Raw genomic sequence first — 17,792 nt, forward strand, 5'->3', positions numbered from 1 at the left:
TATAGTCTTTTTTTTTTTTTTTTTTTTTTTGAGACGGAGTTTTGCTCTTGTTACCCAGGCTGGAGTGCAATGGCGCGATCTCGGCTCACCACAACCTCCGTCTCCCGGGTTCAGGCGATTCTCCTGCCTCAGCCTCCTGAGTAACTGGGACTACAGGTTACTGGGCATGCCACCATGCCCAGCTAATTTTTGTATTTTTAGTAGAGATGGGGTTTCACCATGTTGACCAGGGTGGTCTCAGTCTCTTGACCTCGTGATCCACCCCTCTGTGCCTCCCAAAGTGCTGGGATTATAGGCGTGAGCCACCACACCCGGCCTAAGAATACTCTTTTAAACGAGGTTTGAAAACCCACCCGGTCCACCCACCCTGGGCACTCTGATCTCTGATCTCCGTGGTTCCCAATCTGGTTGAGCAACAGGATTGCTGGTGGGGGGATTAGAAAATACTGAGGCAGCGAGTCCTCCGCCTCTCCTCACTGCCCTTTCCCTGCCCGGCTACTCACCGGACTTCCAAAAGCCGCCCAAGGTAGTGCAGCTCCCACGGAAAAGGCCCTGGAGCTGTGGGGACGCTGCCTCCACGCCCTGTGAGCTGCCACAGCTGGGCTGCCCCTTCGCCCTTTCCCTGCCGCGAGGGGCAGCGGCATGGGGGAACCCCTTCGCCCAGCTGGACAACCGACCACAGGTCACTGCGGAGCCCCCAGACGGGCCTGCCAGTGACCAGCCGGAGGGGCTGGGCCAGTTTTTAGATTCTAAACAAGAAAACGATGTGCTATGGGAAGAGAAGTTTCCTGAAAGAACAATTGTTACTGAATTACCCCAGACTCCACATGTATCATTCTCCGAGTCTGATAGTCCATCCTCAAAAAGTACTAAGTTACCTGTGGACTGGAGTATTAAAACCCGATACATTTTCGCCTCTTCTGAACACTTTACCTGGGCAGATCATTTGAAAGCACGGAAGAGGCTCAAGGTCTTGTCCAGCATTGCAGAGCAATAGAAGTTACATTGCCTAAAAGCATACAGGATCCCAAACTCTCCACCAAGCTCCGTTGTACCTTCCAGCAGAGCCTTGTCTATTGGCTCCACCCTGCTTTGTCTTGGCTACCACTGTTCCCTCGTATTGGAGCTGAGAGAAAAATGACTGGAAAGACAAGTCCTTGGTCAAATGATGCAACCCTGCAGCATGTTTTAATGAGTGACTGGTCTGTGAGCTTTGCTTCTCTATATAATCTGCTGAAGACAAAACTTTGCCCCTATTTCTACGTTTGTACCTATTAGTTTACTGTCCTGTTTGAGCAGCAGGATTAGCTCGAAATGACTTAATCACAGCTCTTGTATCTCCTACAACTCGAGGTTTCAGAGAAGCTATGAGAAATAAAGGTATTGAATTTTCTCTGCCTTTAATAAAAGAAAGTGGCCACAAAAAGGAGACAGCATCTGGAACAAGCTTCGGATATGGGGAGGAGCAAGCCATCAGTGATAAGGATGAAGAGGAAAGTTTTTCCTGGCTGGAAGAGATGGGAGTGCAAGATGAAATTAAAAAGCGAGACATACTTTCTATCAAGGTTCGTAAAGAGAAACATGAAGTACAAATGGATCACAGACCTGAGTCTGTTGTGTTGGTGAAAGGAATCAACACCTTTACATTGCTCAATTTTGTTTGGATCAACTGTAAGAGTTTAGTTGCTACCTCAGGTCCACAGACAGGACTTCCTCCAATGCTCTTACCCCTTGTTGCTTTCCAAGGTGCCACAATGCAAATGCTCAAGGCATGAAGTGTAAATGTGAAGACACAAGCTCTTTCTGGATACAGAGACCAATTTAGTTTGGAGATTACAGGTCCTATCATGCCTCATTGCCTGCATTCACTGACCATGCTGCTCAAATCTTCACAGAGCAGGCATTTCTCTGTGCTACTATATCCACATGAACCAACTGCTATATTTAACATCTGCCTGCCAGTGGACAAAGTAATTGATACGGAGGTTGTTCACCCTAAGACTCTGGAGCAACTTGGTGAAATACCGTTACTTGGGAAACCATCTTTACAGACTGTGGCGATGAGAGACTACATTTATAATTGGAGATCTTGAACACCAAAGTAAGCCTAAAAGGAATCTTTGAGGAAAAAAATCCTTTTAGCAAGGAAATTCAAGATTCTTGAAGTTAAAGGAATATACTTCAAAATACTGAAATGTTTATAAATATTTTTATTACAGTAGCATTTTAAATCAGTGTTTTCTGCTTCTACTATTTTCAGGTTAATTTTTAGATATAAAGATGAAAAATTCAGATCACTCAAATGAGATGTCTATATCCCTACAACCTAATTGTATAGTGAGTAGAAAACTAAATTAATGTTTTCTTGCAAACAGGAAATTGAGACTAAACACATAGCAGTTATCTCATGGCCTGTGACAAAGGCATCAGGGCAAAAATATGTTACTTTACCATTTGCCTAAGACTGTTAGTACGTCCTCGTTTTATAAAGGTAGAAAATAAATGCAGACAACATCTCTACTAACCTTGCTGGCTGCTGATGTTTCTACCCTAACATTTTTCCTACTGATTTATAATTTTTATTTTCACATATACTAAAATTTTTAATGCATGCTAATTCAGGTAAAAAGGCATTTTGTATTCCACATAGAATAGTGTTAAGAATTGTGAAGTATGCTGAGCTGTCATGGCAAAGTTGTATTTAATGTGCCTGTGCGTGCGCGTGTCCATGTGCATGTGTAGGTGGCGATTGTATAATTCACATTTTTTTTAAATAAAAGTGCTTAGAAATCAAAAGCATTGGGTAAAGAAATAATAGTATCTAAGTATTTGTTCACTTTGTAATCCAGAAAATAAAATACCACATTTATTCCAGAAAAAAGAAAGAAAGAAAGAAAATACTCAGGCAGCTTCCCAGAACACCTGTCTCAGAGTATTCTGCACAAGGCCAAGGAATCACTTATATAACAAATGCTGCAAGTGAGGCTAATTCTCAGACACGTGGGATCCTGGTGTTCTGGATCTGGAGACCAGTAACATGAGCTCCAGCCTTGCCATAAATCCAGAATCTCTTACTCAGCTACTGATTTCCTGGATCTCAGCACCACTTCCAGGTGATTCCTGTGCACAAGGAAATCCCTTGTCTAAGTGTCCTCTGGACGTGGGGTCAGAACTATGCAGTCTGCTCTGGGTGCGGTCTGATGGGATCCCTTAGAACTGGAGGTCCAGTGTTCAGTCCTTGCACTCATTCTTTTCCACAGCGGATTACTCCTTTGGTGCCTTCATCCATGCTTGAGGTTTTAAGTATCATTTATATGCCGTCACATTCTAAATCTATTTCTCCAGCCCAGTATATTTCTCCTTTCCCCTAATCTCTGGAATTGTCTGTCCAACTGACATGCGAGCTCCCTCACTTGCATTCCTAGCAGATATTTCCTCCACTGAGTGTCTGGGATGTCCCCTCCTCCATCCCCTCCTGCCAGAGCCTCCCCATATCCACTGACAGCAGCTCCACCCTTCTGTCTACTCACCCCTTTTACAACAATGAGTGTCCTTGATTCACCTTCCTCTCACCACTGATACAATCCATTGGCAAGTGCTCTTGGTCCATCTTAAAATGCATCCAGAATCCCCTCACGGCTCACTATTTCCCCTGCTCACACCCTAGTCAAGGTAATGACATCTCCAGCCTGGAATACTACACTCACTTCCTATTTTCCCTCCTGCCTCTCTTGTTCCTCACCTCTCAGTTTTGTTCTTAGCATAGCAGTCAGAGATCATTTAAAGAAGTTGTACCATGTGCCTCTTCTGCTCAAAGCTGTCCTCTACTGCCCCAGCTCACCCAGAGCAAATGTCAGATGCATCCCCACTCCCTGCAGGCCCACCTGCTCTGGCTGTCCCTCTGCCCTCACCTCAGTTTCTCTCTGTCCAGCCCTCCTGGGCTCCTTCCTCTTCTGGGAACACAGACACTCTCCTGCCCTAGTGCATTGGAACTGGAGGCTCCCCTGCAGGGAAAGGACTTCCCCAGACATCCTCGTGGCCAACTCTTTCCTCAAAGGTCACCTTTGCAACGTGGCACACTCTGTCTGCCCAGCACAACAGCCGCCTTCCCTGTCCCCACTCCCCACACCCTGGATCGCCTGCCTCACAGCACTCACCACCTTCTAGCACTTTCTTCTTTGCTGTGAGTACAGTGTATCCATCATCTGCCTCTTCCCACTGGAACACATGCTCCACAAGGTAAAAGATTTTTCTCATTTGACTTCAATGATGTTCACCAGATGCAGAACCATTCTGTCCTGTGTCTGACTGACAACCAAGGACAGTTGAATGAGTGATCACTGCAGGGGACCTCCCTGTTCTAAATGCCATTTTGTGGCAGATACATAACAAGGTCCCCTCACAATGACCTCGAGGCCACCTGTGCTTTTCTCAGCAGGACTGTCTGTGCGTCCTTCTTCCCCCATGTCTCCTCCGACACCAACCCTCCCCCACAACACTGCAGCACACCATCAGCCTTCTCTCCTCAGGAAAGAACAGTCCTCATGGATGGGCCCAATTTCTCAAACAAATCTAAATCTAAATTAGACTCTTATTAGATTCATGAGTTGGGTATTGGAGCCAGCACCAAGATCACTGGAACCAGGGCAGGGAGAGAGGGCAAGAGAGCAGAGCAGAAGAGGAGCCCTGGAAGAAGGGCAGGAGCTGAATGGGTCTGAACATTTGTCTCAGAAAGCACAGAGACTCCTGTGTGCAGGGGAGGCCCTGGGCGATGTCTGACCCTCTGTGGTCACAGCTCCAGCTGGACAAGTTTCCACTGAAGGGACAAGGACAGTGGAGCCATGAAGCTAACCCAGCTGAAGACTGACCACATGAAGCCCATGATGGACTGAACCACAACTGGGCACAGGCCCCGTCCACACTCGGCTCCTCACAGCCTTCTCCACCCCCACCTGCAACAGACTTGGCACAGTGAACATGTGGATTCTGGGAGGTTCTCAGGTCTTTATTTCCTCACTCAAATTTTAGGAATTGACATATTTAATTAACCCATCAACCTCTCATGGCAAATATTTGAGAAAATAAATTTATATTCAGGTTCTTATTTTCAGTAGGGAAGTAAGAGGCTGCAGCTCAGTGCACCATGAAGTTGAGACAGAGATGGAGACACCCAGTCCTGAGTCTCTAGAACAGGAAAGATGACTGGGGAGGAGCACAGGTCAGTGTGGGGACAGGGGTCACGGTGGACACCTCCTCACATCATGCTAACAGGGACGCAGACACATTCAGATGCCTTTGCAGAAAGAGATGCCAAAGGCTCTTCAAGTCACAAAGGGGAGGTGTGAAGAAATCCTGTATCTCCATCCCACACAAGGCAGCTGTCTCAGGCTACAGAAAACAATGAAGAAATTCAAGTCAGTCATGGTAAGTGATGACACTCCGAACAGCCACACACTAGAAATGTCCCAATCAAAGAATCCCCCTTACCCAGTCCTCTCCCCTCTGCCCCTAACCCTGCCCACTTCAGATCCCCAGAGTCCCACCTTTAGAAGTCATGAGAGACATGTCAGAGTCCCGGGCACTGTTGCGGCCTGGAGTGGAACAAACACAGGACCCCGTCAGAGCCTGCAGGACATGTGGGACAGGAGGAATTATGGTGTGGGTGAGCTCCTCCACACGCCTGCCCCCACCACTTATACACAACCTGAGATTAACTCCCTCTTTTTCCACTTGTGGGAAGAAAATGTCCTGTGAGGGAATAGGGAGGAGGTAGGGCCATGAGATCTTAGAGGAGCCTCCTAGTCTTGGACCCCAGAGAAGTTTCCAGAATTATGACTCAGAACCCAGGCAGGATCAGAAAACAAGGAAAGCAGGTGTGTGTCCTGCACCACCTACCCTCCTGAGGTCTGTCCTTAGCAGGGACCTTCCCCTGACTCATGAATGCTGAAATCAGGACCCCAACACCACAATCACCAAGGTGATGGATCTGTCCTTCATTGTCACATGTGCTTCACAAAAGACCAAGTGCTGGCACACAGGGCCCCAGGCTGGGGTCGGCCCATGTGTGGATGGTGCTTCCCAGTAACCAGGCAGGGGACGCTTCTACCTGGGGCTTGAAACCACCGTGGGACAAGAAAACCCAGACCCCACCCCTCACCCCTTCTCTACCTGAGTTCTTCCTCCTCCACATCAAAGCAGCAACCACAACTCCAGGGACCAGAGTTCCTGGGACAGCCAGGCCAGCGCTGATGCCCACGATGGGGATGGTGGGCTGGGGAGATGGTGCTGGAAAAGAAGGGATAGGTGAGGGGCCCTGGGCCCAGTCCTCAGCCCTGACCCTGCTGGAAGGCTCCAGAAGTGCTTCTGCTTTCCCTGAGAATATTCGAGACCCTCATCCCCCTCCTTACCTCACCTCAGGGTGAGGGGCTCCGGCAGCCCCTCGTGCTGCACATGGCATGTGTATCTCTGCTCTTCTCCAGAAGGCACCACCACAGCTTCCCACTTCTGGAAGGGTCCATCCCCTGCTGGCCTGGTCTCCACAAGCTCCATGTCCTGAGTTTGGTCCTCCCCATCCCGCTGCCAGGTCAGGTACTTCACATCTCTCTGGGCTGTGCCCAGCCCCTTCCCCTTCCCTTCTCGTCCTGGAATCCCCATCTGGGACTGGGGTCTCCCACTCCGTGGCTCTCCACTTGGACTCCTGTACAGGGAAACTCACCACAGAACCTGATGCCAGAGAGTGAGCTCGCCCTGGGAGTGGAGGTGTAGAGAGGGGTTTTCTCTTTAAACTTGGTGAAGTTTTGTCTGAAGCCACCTGATAGTCTCATGGAGACGAGTTTCCTTTTCGTTTATTAATACAGCAGGTAGCACAATATTGGTAATCCCTGAATGATTAGGATTCCAATCAGTAAAAGACCTGTGCGAAAACAGCATTGCAATTAAACTCTCAAAGCCCCTAAGTTTTACTTTCCTGGACTGGATCTTTGACTCTAGGTTGTTGCATTTAAAATCGTCTTCATTCCCTAGCCGGCGTGTCCCCGTGTGAGTCCAGAACATCTCCTGAATACAAAGAAGCAGGGTGCGTTCCTGTACATCGCAACCGGGAGCCTGTAGTCACCACCTCGGGATTGCGAGTGCTCCAGGCAGTCCCAATGCTCTTCCCCGGCGCTCCAGCGCTGCCTGCTTTGGTGAACGAGGCACATCTAAGCAGTGTGCATATTTTATTTGGACACTTGGTATTGTTGTAACCTTTTTTTTTTAATCATGAGGAGGCCATTAGTTTTTAGGCATTCCCACAAGATGTATTAAATACCGAATGCAAAGAACCCCCGCTAGGCTCTGGCACTGCTTTAGAATTCTTTCCTCTCCCTTTCCTCCCCTCCTGCTTCTCTCTGCCCCTCTCATCCCTCACATCCTCCTCTCCCCTTAGTCCCTGCCACCTGTCACTCCTGAAGTGTGGCACTAACACCGTCCCTCACTTCCTGCCCATGTCTCTTCTCCCCACGGTGCTCACCAGTCCTGCTAATGTGACTCAGGCCGTGTCATTTCTTCGCTTACCATGGTTGGATTTCGGGCTACCATTTTGCTGTTTGTTTCCAATTTGTCTCATATATTTTTGTTTCATTTCCTCCTTTGCTACTTTCATATATGTCAAGTAAACATTTTTTAGTTGATGGTTTTAATTAACCTGGTGGCTTTTAGCTATATTTCTTTACACTAATTTTTTTATTGTTGTAAGAATGAAAACCTCATTCCTTGACTTTTGACAGCGAAGTTCAGGTCATATTAAACTATGTCCAGGGAAATAAAGGACATTGGTAACAGCGTAGTTTTATTGAACCCACCATTATGCTATTATTATTGTATATATTATATCAATATACATTATAAACTCAATGATACCATGTAACACTTTTTGTTTTAGACAAGCAGCCATATGTCTTCAGGAAATTGAGTGAGTGTGTATGTGCTATGTGTATGTGCCTCATTTCTGTTTTTAATTGTTCCTTTCTGTGTATCTGGGTCAACATCTACCATCATTTCCTTTCAGCCTGTCCAATTTCCTTTAAAATTATATGTAGTGCAAGCCCCAAGGAAATGAATTTTATGGTTTTGATGATCTTTATTTTTGCCTTCTTCCTCCTTCTTTTTTTTTTTTTTTAATTAGGGCATTTACGTGTAACAAAATTCACCAGTTTTAGTTGCACTGTTTGGTGAATATCGGTAATTATTTATAGTCGTGTACCTACCACACTACCCAGTAGAGAAACACTGGTTGCAAAGAACCCCTTGCTAGGCTACCCCTCTTCTCCTTTTCCTCACCCCTGCTTCCCCAGCCCTTCTCTCTGTCCCTCTCACCCCTCAGACCCTCCTCTCCCCTCAGTTCCCACTGCCCAGTCACTCCTGAACTGTGGCACTGTAGAGAACAGTTCCTTTTCCCTAAAAACTTCCTTCATCCCCTTTCTATTTAGTCCTTGTCTCCCATCCTCACCTCTTCCCTTCACTCAGCCACCACCCTGCTTTCTGTTACTGCAATAGTGAAATTTCTAGAATTTCATGGACATGCAATCATACGTTATGCAGTCCTTTTTTGATCTCTCTATTAGCTTCACAATGTTTGGGATGATGCCATTCATTCATTTCTGCTGCTGAGCAGCTGCCGAGTATTGCTGGAATCCCAATTTATTCACTGGTTTCTCTATTCTGCAGTTGACAGACATGAGGATTACTCCAGTTACGGTTTGTTATTCATGAAGCCACTATATAACTGTTTACAAGTGTGGTCTTACATTTTTTTTCTTTCTTTTTAAAAAATTTTTATTTATTTATTTATTTTTATTGCATTTTAGGTTTTGGGGTACATGTAAAGAACATGCAAGATTGTTGCATAGGTACACACAGGGCAGTGTGATTTGCTGCCTTCCTCCCCATCACCTATATCTGTCATTTCTCCCCATGCTAACTCTCCCCAACTCCCTACCCCCTGCTGTTCCCCCCCCCATTTCAGCAGACTGACACAAGAACAGAAAATCAAACACCACGTGTTCTCACTCATAGATGTGTGTTGAACAATTTCCTTTGGATAAATACATATTTGTGGAACTGCTGGGTCATGTGGTAATGGATGGGTCGCTGTATAAGAAATTGCAAACCTGCTTTACAAGTTGGCTGCAACATTTTTGCATTCCTAACATGAATATCATGCATTTCTGTTTTTTTCCATATTCTTGTCAGTATTTAGACTTATCGTATGATAAGTCTACAATGAATATATATCATTTCACATATATATATGAGGGGCTACAGGGTCCAAGGGTATGTGCTTTGTAATTTTGATAGATCATACCAAATTGCCTTCTAGAGAGGTCCAACTTCCACCATTGATGAAACATACTAATTTAAACCCAGTGTATATGGGTATCAGGACAAGCCTCAGTGAAAACCACACTAAGTGGCTTTTTTAGGAAACTGATTGGTAAAACCCTGGACCACAGAACTCTTTGATGAAAGAAAGAAATAAAGAGAGACAGAGAGAGGCGAGACAGGAAGGAAGAAAGAAAAGAAAGAAAGAGAGAGAGAGGGAGGAAGGAAGGAAGAAAGGAAGGGGGGGAAGGCAAGATTTCTTGCCATAATTCAGAGTTCTAGAGAGAATACTGGTGCTTCACTCTTCAATAATTTTTTAAAAGATGAATGAAAGAAAGAAAAGAAAAGAAAGGCAAGAAAAGAAAAGAAAGGCTTCCTTGCCATAATTCAGAGTTCTAGAGCAAATACTGGTGCTTCTTTTCCAAGGTACCAAATAAATAAATCAATGTTGCACCCAATTAGATCTTTCCAGGTGCCACCATCTGTATCAGTGATGCTCCAGGAGTAACTAAAATAAAATAAGCCCCCAGTAAACACTGCCATGCAGCTCCTAATTTACATAAAATGGATGAATGGGGGTGTAAAGTATGTTTTTATTTATGCTCTTATTTTAAAGCAAACCCCACAGATACAATGTCGTTTCACCTCAACATATTTTGCTATGCCTCTCTCAAGAACTACAGTCATTTTCTTAAATAACTGTAACCATACTGCCATGATCACAGCTAACAAAATGATCAGTAATTCTTTAGGATCACTTATTATCCAGTCTGTGTAATGAAATATTCCCAACTCATTCAAAAAAATATTTAAAATCATGTTGTTCAAATTGATATCTGCACAAAGTTCTCAAACCAAATTCGATTGTTCTGTCTGTTATCTAGAGCAGTCTCCGCCCTTAATTTTATTCCCTGCCACTGATTTACTGAAAAGCCAGGTCTTTTGCCCTATAGAATGGCTCATATCATGTGTTCGGCTTTTTGCTTCTTCGTGGTATCATTAAGCTTCATGGCATCATTCACTCTTGCTTTCTAGTGCTAAATGGAAGTTAGCGCTAAAGACTTGATTAGATTCCGGTTCAACTTTATTGGCAAGATGCATTATGGGTGGTGCTGCCCAATGATGCTTTTGCCATGATGAATTCCTGAAGAGATGCCGGGGTGGCAGCTTCTCTTCTCTTGACTCTCCCTTGAGAATATTTCTATCAATGTTTGTTTAAAAAAATGGCTTCCTGTTTCTTTTCCTCTATACAACTGCTTTCCAGAACCAGGTCAACTGAATCTGAACAGATTAATACAGCTAATGCATTAGAAATGGCAATTCCTGGCAAGCCCATACCTTGGTCAGTGCCTGCCCCATGGCTCCCCTGTCAGGATTCTGTAGAGCAGTATTGGCCAAGAGAAATTTCTATGATGATAGAAATGTTCTCCATCGGCCGAGGTGGGTGGACCACAAGGCTAAGAGATCAAGACCATGCTGGCCAACATGGTGAAACCCCGTCTCTACTAAAAATACAAAAATTAGCCAGGCGTTTGGCATGTGCCTGTAGTCCCAGCTACTTGGGAGGCTGAGGCAGAAGAATCGCTTGAACCCGGGAGGCAGAGGTTGCAGTGAGCCGAGACTGCGCCACTGTGCTCCAGCCTGGCAACAGAGCAAGACTCTGTCTCAAAAAAAAAAAATGTTCTCATCTGTCCTCTCCAATATGTTAGCCAGTCACTATTATGTGACTAGTGGCTATCATATTGGATAGTGCAGCTATAAAGTCATTTTAAAATGAGTTGAGACACACACCTTTCCCACCTCCCTTAGGACCTAACTGCTTCTGTTTTTAAAAGAGTGTTTAAGAAGTCATATTTAATATGTTTGGTGAGTGAGATTGACTTTTACAAAGCTGCTGCTGAATTTGGTGAGCAGGCCAAGGGCTTCAAGTGAGCCACTGTTTGCACCAAATCCACCTGGGCCTGACCCAAGCACATGGAAGGAAGTCACTGATTGCAGGGCAATGCTAGACTCTGGCCCAGGTCCTGGAAAAGGGAGGTGAATGCAGGAAGTTTCTCTGCGTGCAAAATTGATAAGAAGCCTTTGGTTAAACAACAAATACCTAACTGCCATCAGGATATGTGGGCACAGGAATATTATTGATTAGTAGATGTGTGAGATAGATTTTGTCCAAAAAGATTCTCAGGTGCCAATTTTTTCTTTGCAAACTATGCACCCAATATAGCTGATGCCTGCAGTGGTAGAGATTTGAATATAGATAATCTATCTGGATGTGTTCAAACTGACAAAATGTTGAACACCTTCACTTTTCAAAGTAGTGGGTACAAATTGTGTTAGGTACAAAGATGATGAAGGGGTAGGTATAGAGGTGATTAAGAAGGCATGGTCTCAAGCCAGGTGGCAGAGGTAGAAGGAAGCCGAGGTCACACCACGGCACTCCAGCCTAGGTGACTGAGCAAGACTCTCAAAATAAAAAAAAATAAAGACATGGGTCCTGCCCAAAAGGAGCTTGCAATCTAGTAATAGATTATTATCTGTTGAGTATTGATTCTGTGCTAAGCATCGTTCACAGTTCTTATTTGATCCTTACAAAACTGTAATTAGGAAGGCTCTATTAGCCCCATTTTAGAAATGAGGAAATTGAGGCCCAGGGAGGTTAAGTAAGTTACTGTTCAAAGTAGTGCAGCTACATAAAGAATGGAGGCAGGATGCAAACTCAAGCTTAAGCCACCATTACATTTCTCTAGCACTATAGGATTAGAGTCTCCCAATGGGTGTTCATGCCCATACTTCAAACCCTGCCTTCTCACCATCTCTTCTTGCTCCTCGACTCAAAGCCCTGCCATGACTTCCTCTCTCTCATCTGCAGGAAAAGCCAAACTCATAGGCCCACAAGACCCTTGTTTACCCTTTCCCTGGTGTCCATCTCACTCCTCTCTGCCTCTCTCCACTGGAGCCACCCTGGCCTCCTCCCATGTTGGTTTCTTTGTGCTGGCAGGGCTGCATTTAAGAACACATTTCGTGCAAGTATGAAAATAACTCACCTCCTGCAAGTCTAAGTAAATATCACCTTTTCAGTGACACCTACCCTGAACATATATTCTCTAACGCCTGACCCCACTATATTTTATAATGAACTGTTTTCTTATTAATAGTCTGCCATTACTCACCCCACCACACACACACACACACACACACACAAATGTAAGTTTTGTGACGTCAGGAGCTCTCCCTTCTCCATTTTGTTCACTGCCATTTTCCAAACATCCAGAACAGTGCTGAGTACATACTGGGTGTTGGGTAGATGCTCGTTGACTGAGATGGATGAAGCTCTCAGGTATGTCCAATTTCAAAACCACTGAGTCCTGAGTCACACTTGCATATATTTTATATGTGAACACATACCTACTTGTCTGTATCTGCCAAGTTAATCTGGGTCACTTCAAACTGTATGATGATCAGAGTATCCTGTGCAAATACATGTGGGAGCTACTTCCTTTAATTTCCAGTCTCTCTTGAGACAGCACTAATAAAGCTGCCACTTGTGGCTTCCCATTGGGCCAGACGTGGTCAGAAATTGTGATCAGCCAGTTTCCACATATAAGGATACTACCCCGGCCTTGAAGACTGGCTTTTTGTTTGTTTGTTTGTTCATTTTTGGTGACTTTGCCCTTACAAAAGAAGAAATACTATGCTTGTTATTACCAGCCTTGTTGAGGACTCAGGTTGTGAGAGAATGATTAGGGAGCATGGTACCTTAGCCAGTATTTGTAGGGAGTGAGAGAGGAAGTAGCTTTATGATTAAGTTACAAGTTTTGCCACCCCAGTATTCAAATCATTGAATAGAATTCGTGTTTCTCCAAGAACAGAAAATCAAACACCATGTTCTCACTCACAGGTGGGTGTTGAACAATGGGAACACATGGACACAGAGAGGGGAGCATCACACACTAGGGTCTGCAAGGGGGAACTAGGAGAGGGACAGCGGGGGGTAGGGAGTTGGGGAGAGATAACATGGGGAGAAATGCCAGATATAGGTGATGGGGAGGAAGGCAGCAAACCACATTGCCATGTATGTACCTATACAAAAATCTTGCATGTTCTTCACATGTACCCCAAAACCTAAAATGCAATAAAATATATATTTAAAGAAAAAGAAAAAAAAGAATTTGTGTTTCTCTTTTTGAAAAAAATAATTAGGTTATTCTTGGTGAGAATTTGACTTCGAATTGTCTGGAGGTGATCTATGAAATTAAAGAAGAGACACCTGTTTTCTACAAGCTCATTCCTGATCCTGTGAAGAATATCTACATTTATCTAACAGCTGGGAAAGAGGTAGGTAGAAATACTAGTTATGGCTTCTGACTTATGAATAAAAATGGTTTAATTGATGTCATTATCTAGTATCAAAGCTTTTACTTTAAACTAAAGAGTTTAAGCAGTGCTCCAGGTCTTGAAGAGACCCACTGTGGTTCACAGGCATGGAATTAAAAATCTTACTGACTGTCGGTAAGTAAGCAAGAAATATTACCTATTTAGACAATTTTATTATTGGCTATATTTCCAGTGCCAAATTTTTCAGAGGAAGGCATGCTTGCAAATGGGCACATAATCAGCAAGGTAACTGAATTTACACATTTATTGTGTGGGCACCGAATGATTAGATGCATTTATGCATATACCCAATGGGACTGGCTTTGGAATTTGGGGTTAATATCAGGCCACAGTCTCATACACATTAATGAACCAGGAAATATATGGTGCTCACCCTCCCTGTCTTCATTTATCTGGCTGGTTTGGCTTTTCTTTTGCTTCTGCTTACTGAAATAAAAGTAATATATTTTTACATTTTCTTCATCTTTACCAAGTGCTTTCACCAAGGGAAGGGAAAAAGAAACTAATTGTTAGTGAGTCTCTCCTATGTATTAGTCACTGTTCTTTGCATGATCAATATCTAGATGAATTGTGTACATACACATACACGCAAGTATAGAAAACAATGTTAATGAAATGTGTTACTGACAGGGCATAGTGGCTCATGCCTGTCATCCCAGCACTTTTGGAGGCTGAGGTAGGAGGATCACTTGAGGCCAGGAGTTTAAGGCTGGAGCGAGCCATGATAGAACCACTGTACCTCAGTCTGGGTGACAAAGCAAGAGCCCATCTCAAAAAAAAAAAAAAGAAAAAAAAGAAAAAGAAAACAAAGGCCAAGTATAGTAGCTCACACCTGTAATCCTAGCACATTGGGGAGGTTAAGGCGGGTAGATCACCTGAGTTCAAGAGTTCAAGACCAGCCTGGGCAACATAAGGAAACCCTGTCTCCACTAATAACATAAACATTTAGCTGGGCATGGTGGCACATGTCTGTAATCCTAGCTACTTAGGAGGCTGAAGAATAAGAATCACTTGAAACTGGGAGGCGGAGGTTGCAGTGAGCTGACATCACACTGCTGCACCCCAGCCTGGGCCACAGAGCGACATTGTCTGAAAAAGGGAAAAAAAGAAAAAGAAATGTGTTATTAATTTAATGAGATAGTTACCTTTGTTTTCTATTAAGAATCTAAAACTTGGAGAGGTTAAATAACTTGTTCAGGAATATCAATATATATGTATATATTTGTAGTTATATGTATACATATGTATATTTGTATAATATATATGTATATATTTGTATATACATATATATTTGTACCTATATTTGTATAATATACATACATATATTTCTATAATATATATGTATAAATATATATGTATATATTTGTAGGTTAGCCTTTGTAGGGCTAGGACAGAAATTCAACCCTGATTCTAAAGCCTGTGATCAATTATATTAAATCCAAAATTTGTGAAAACAGGACATTCTTTGGCTCAGTGGTTTTGACCTATGACCATTTGAACATAGAAAGTACAAAGAAGATAATTGAGACTTCCAAACTTATATAATGGATGCAACAGATACTCTCAGCCCACCCCTGGTTTTCCATCCTTTTCCTGTCAGTCATTCTAAGGAGAATAGAATGACAGTAATCTACATGTGCTTTTTGAGTCACAGATAAGATGTGCAAATAATTTTTAGTTTCTGGTATTCTTACAAAGATGTTACTGCTCTTTGCACATCGAAAATCAGGGATATCAAAATGACCACATTGAGATGGCCACATCTTCCCACAAAGCTTGTATGGTGAAAGCCAGTCTTTCACCATACAGAATCTCCTATGCCGATTTGCTTCACCATTCAAACACTTTGTATTATGATTCTTCAGTGTGGATCCCATCTTTGAAAGACTTTTCTCTACTCAATGAACTGCACATATTAAGTAACAGTTCCCATTCCCAGGGTTTATTTATTTATCAGGGGCATCTCAAAACTGCTGGTCAGAGTACTGACTGTGCTCCAACATGGTGCTGATAAAATTCCAACCCGAAGCAAAGATACTTGACATCTTGCTTCATCCATGCATGTTTTTCCATTCAGTGTTTTGAAATATTGCAAATAGCTCATAAGCCCATTACTTCCTTCATGGATAGTAATGGAACCCCAGAACTCAGGACTCTAGGCTAGGAACCACTATGAAAAGCCACCAGGGCTTGATGGATTCCCACTTTCTATAAAGCAAAAAGTTCTAGTCTCTGGTCATTCAAAGCCTAAAGTCCTGGGGAGAGCTTTTGACTGGGCAACAAATCTGACTAGCTCTGCATTCTTCATTTAGGATTACTGCTAGAGATTCTATTATTTGAACTCTGGCTAAGCAAATATAACTCCTAAAGAGACAAAGCCCAAAAAAAGGCTCTTTTCTAGATTCTTGGGGAGATAGGAAAAGCCAAACTAATAAACTATGGGATACCCATAAAATGGTATGATATGGGGCCGCTAAAAGTAATCATATGGAGATATATGCAATGATGTGGAATAATTACTAAGGTGTGTTATTAAATTAGAAGAACAGGCATAATGTAGTATTTAGTGTTGTTTCTCTCTCTCTCTCTCTCTCTCTCTCTCTCTCTGTCTCTCTCTCTCTCTCTCTTTCTCTCTCTCTTTTTGGAGATGGAGTCTTGCTCTGTCGGCCAGGCTAGAGTGCAGTGGTGCGATCTTGGCTCACTGCAACTTCCACCTCCCAGGTTTAAGTGATTCTCCTGCTTCAGCCTCCTGACTAGCTGGGATTATGCCCAGATAATTTTTGCACTTTTGATAGAGATGGGGTTGGCCAGGCAGGTCTTGAATTCCAGGCCTGAAATGACCTGCCCACCTTGGCCTCCTAAAGTGCTGGGATTACAGGTATGAGCCACCACATCTGGCTAGTGTCCTCTCTCTTATACAGAGTTATATTTGCGTGTTTAAATATACTGAGTAATAGTTCTCAGAGAATGTTCTGGAGACCCATATTCCACAGAATATTCTGAGCAAAAGTGGTCCCATGACCAGCTGTTACTCCTCCTGGAGTACCGCGGGGCTCAGCATATTCAAAGGCTCTTAGAAGCCCTATGCTAAGGAAACCTGTTTTGCTTTTCAGCCTAAGGTTTTACATTTGTTGGATCATGGAACCCTTTTCTTGCATAATAGCAGTAACCGACACTTATGGAACATTTAGTACTTGTCAGGCAATGGTTTGTAATAACCCTATGAAGTCGGAAGAAACATCACCATTTTACAGATGAAGAAACAAGGCTAGAGAGATTGCATGACACTTATTAAATCCTCCACTGTTACAAAGGTGTTTGTGAACTACAAGGAAATACCCACATTCTGGCTAATTCTGGCTTAGGATCACGGACTGCCAGCTGCATCAGTCAGCAGTGTCGGGGACTATGAAATGGAAGGATATGGTTATCCCCCGTGAAGTCAACTTGAAACTGAAGGGTCCACCTCAGGATATTCCCTGTTTTCCTCACAAAATAGAGGAAAATAGAGAGCTCCCTTCTAGAACTCTTTATGTCTCTAACCTGCTAAACAAGTTATTTATAATTTCTAGCATGTACAACTTCCTGGCATAAGGAGTTCTCTTCCTACCTGCTGTGTGGTTTTGCCTGCAGAAAGCTCACAGTGTGAACCTCAGCTACTCCCTGCCTCATAAGATGGATGGTAACATCCAGCTTGGAGGCTCTGACTGGCTGCCTAGATGTCTGGGCCTGCCCAGCTAGGATGGCCTCTTTGTGGGCTGCTGCTTCCTGACAACTGCAAAAGGCAGCTCTAGGGATGGGGAAGTGATGTGGCTACTCCCCCTGTTTCTTTTATTTTTAACTCCACTGGCAGGGTGTAAGCAAGCAAGCTGGGAGCTGAGATGATGGTTCTGCCCCTGGCAGGCATGTTGGAGGGCTTGGATCCTGGTCCTCTGCATTTCCATATTAAGTGCCAACATCCTGCTGACACTCCTGGAGCAGAGCCTTTGCTATTCCCTAATGCTCATTTCCAAAATGCCCTTGGCCATGCGTGGACT

At 43.8% G+C, this 17,792-nt stretch overlaps 1 long non-coding RNA gene and 1 pseudogene across 1 annotated transcript; one reads left to right on the plus strand and one right to left on the minus strand.

Moving 5' to 3' along the window:
• The window catches only part of LOC116544984, an 11,502-nt pseudogene extending 9,409 nt beyond the window's left edge, over positions 1 to 2,093 (plus strand).
• A 3,168-nt stretch (positions 2,094 to 5,261) lies between these two features.
• On the minus strand, positions 5,262 to 6,572 carry LOC116544987. Its single transcript, XR_004266123.1, has 3 exons — positions 6,408 to 6,572; positions 5,544 to 6,285; positions 5,262 to 5,388 (listed from the first exon to the last, which is right to left on the minus strand). It is a non-coding gene; the product is annotated as an uncharacterized LOC116544987 (long non-coding RNA).
• Positions 6,573 to 17,792: the final 11,220 nt, after the last annotated feature.

This window comes from Sapajus apella, unplaced genomic scaffold, assembly GCF_009761245.1.
Source record: "Sapajus apella isolate SASKATOON/1434 unplaced genomic scaffold, GSC_monkey_1.0 scaffold239, whole genome shotgun sequence".
Lineage (NCBI taxonomy): Eukaryota > Metazoa > Chordata > Mammalia > Primates > Cebidae > Sapajus > Sapajus apella.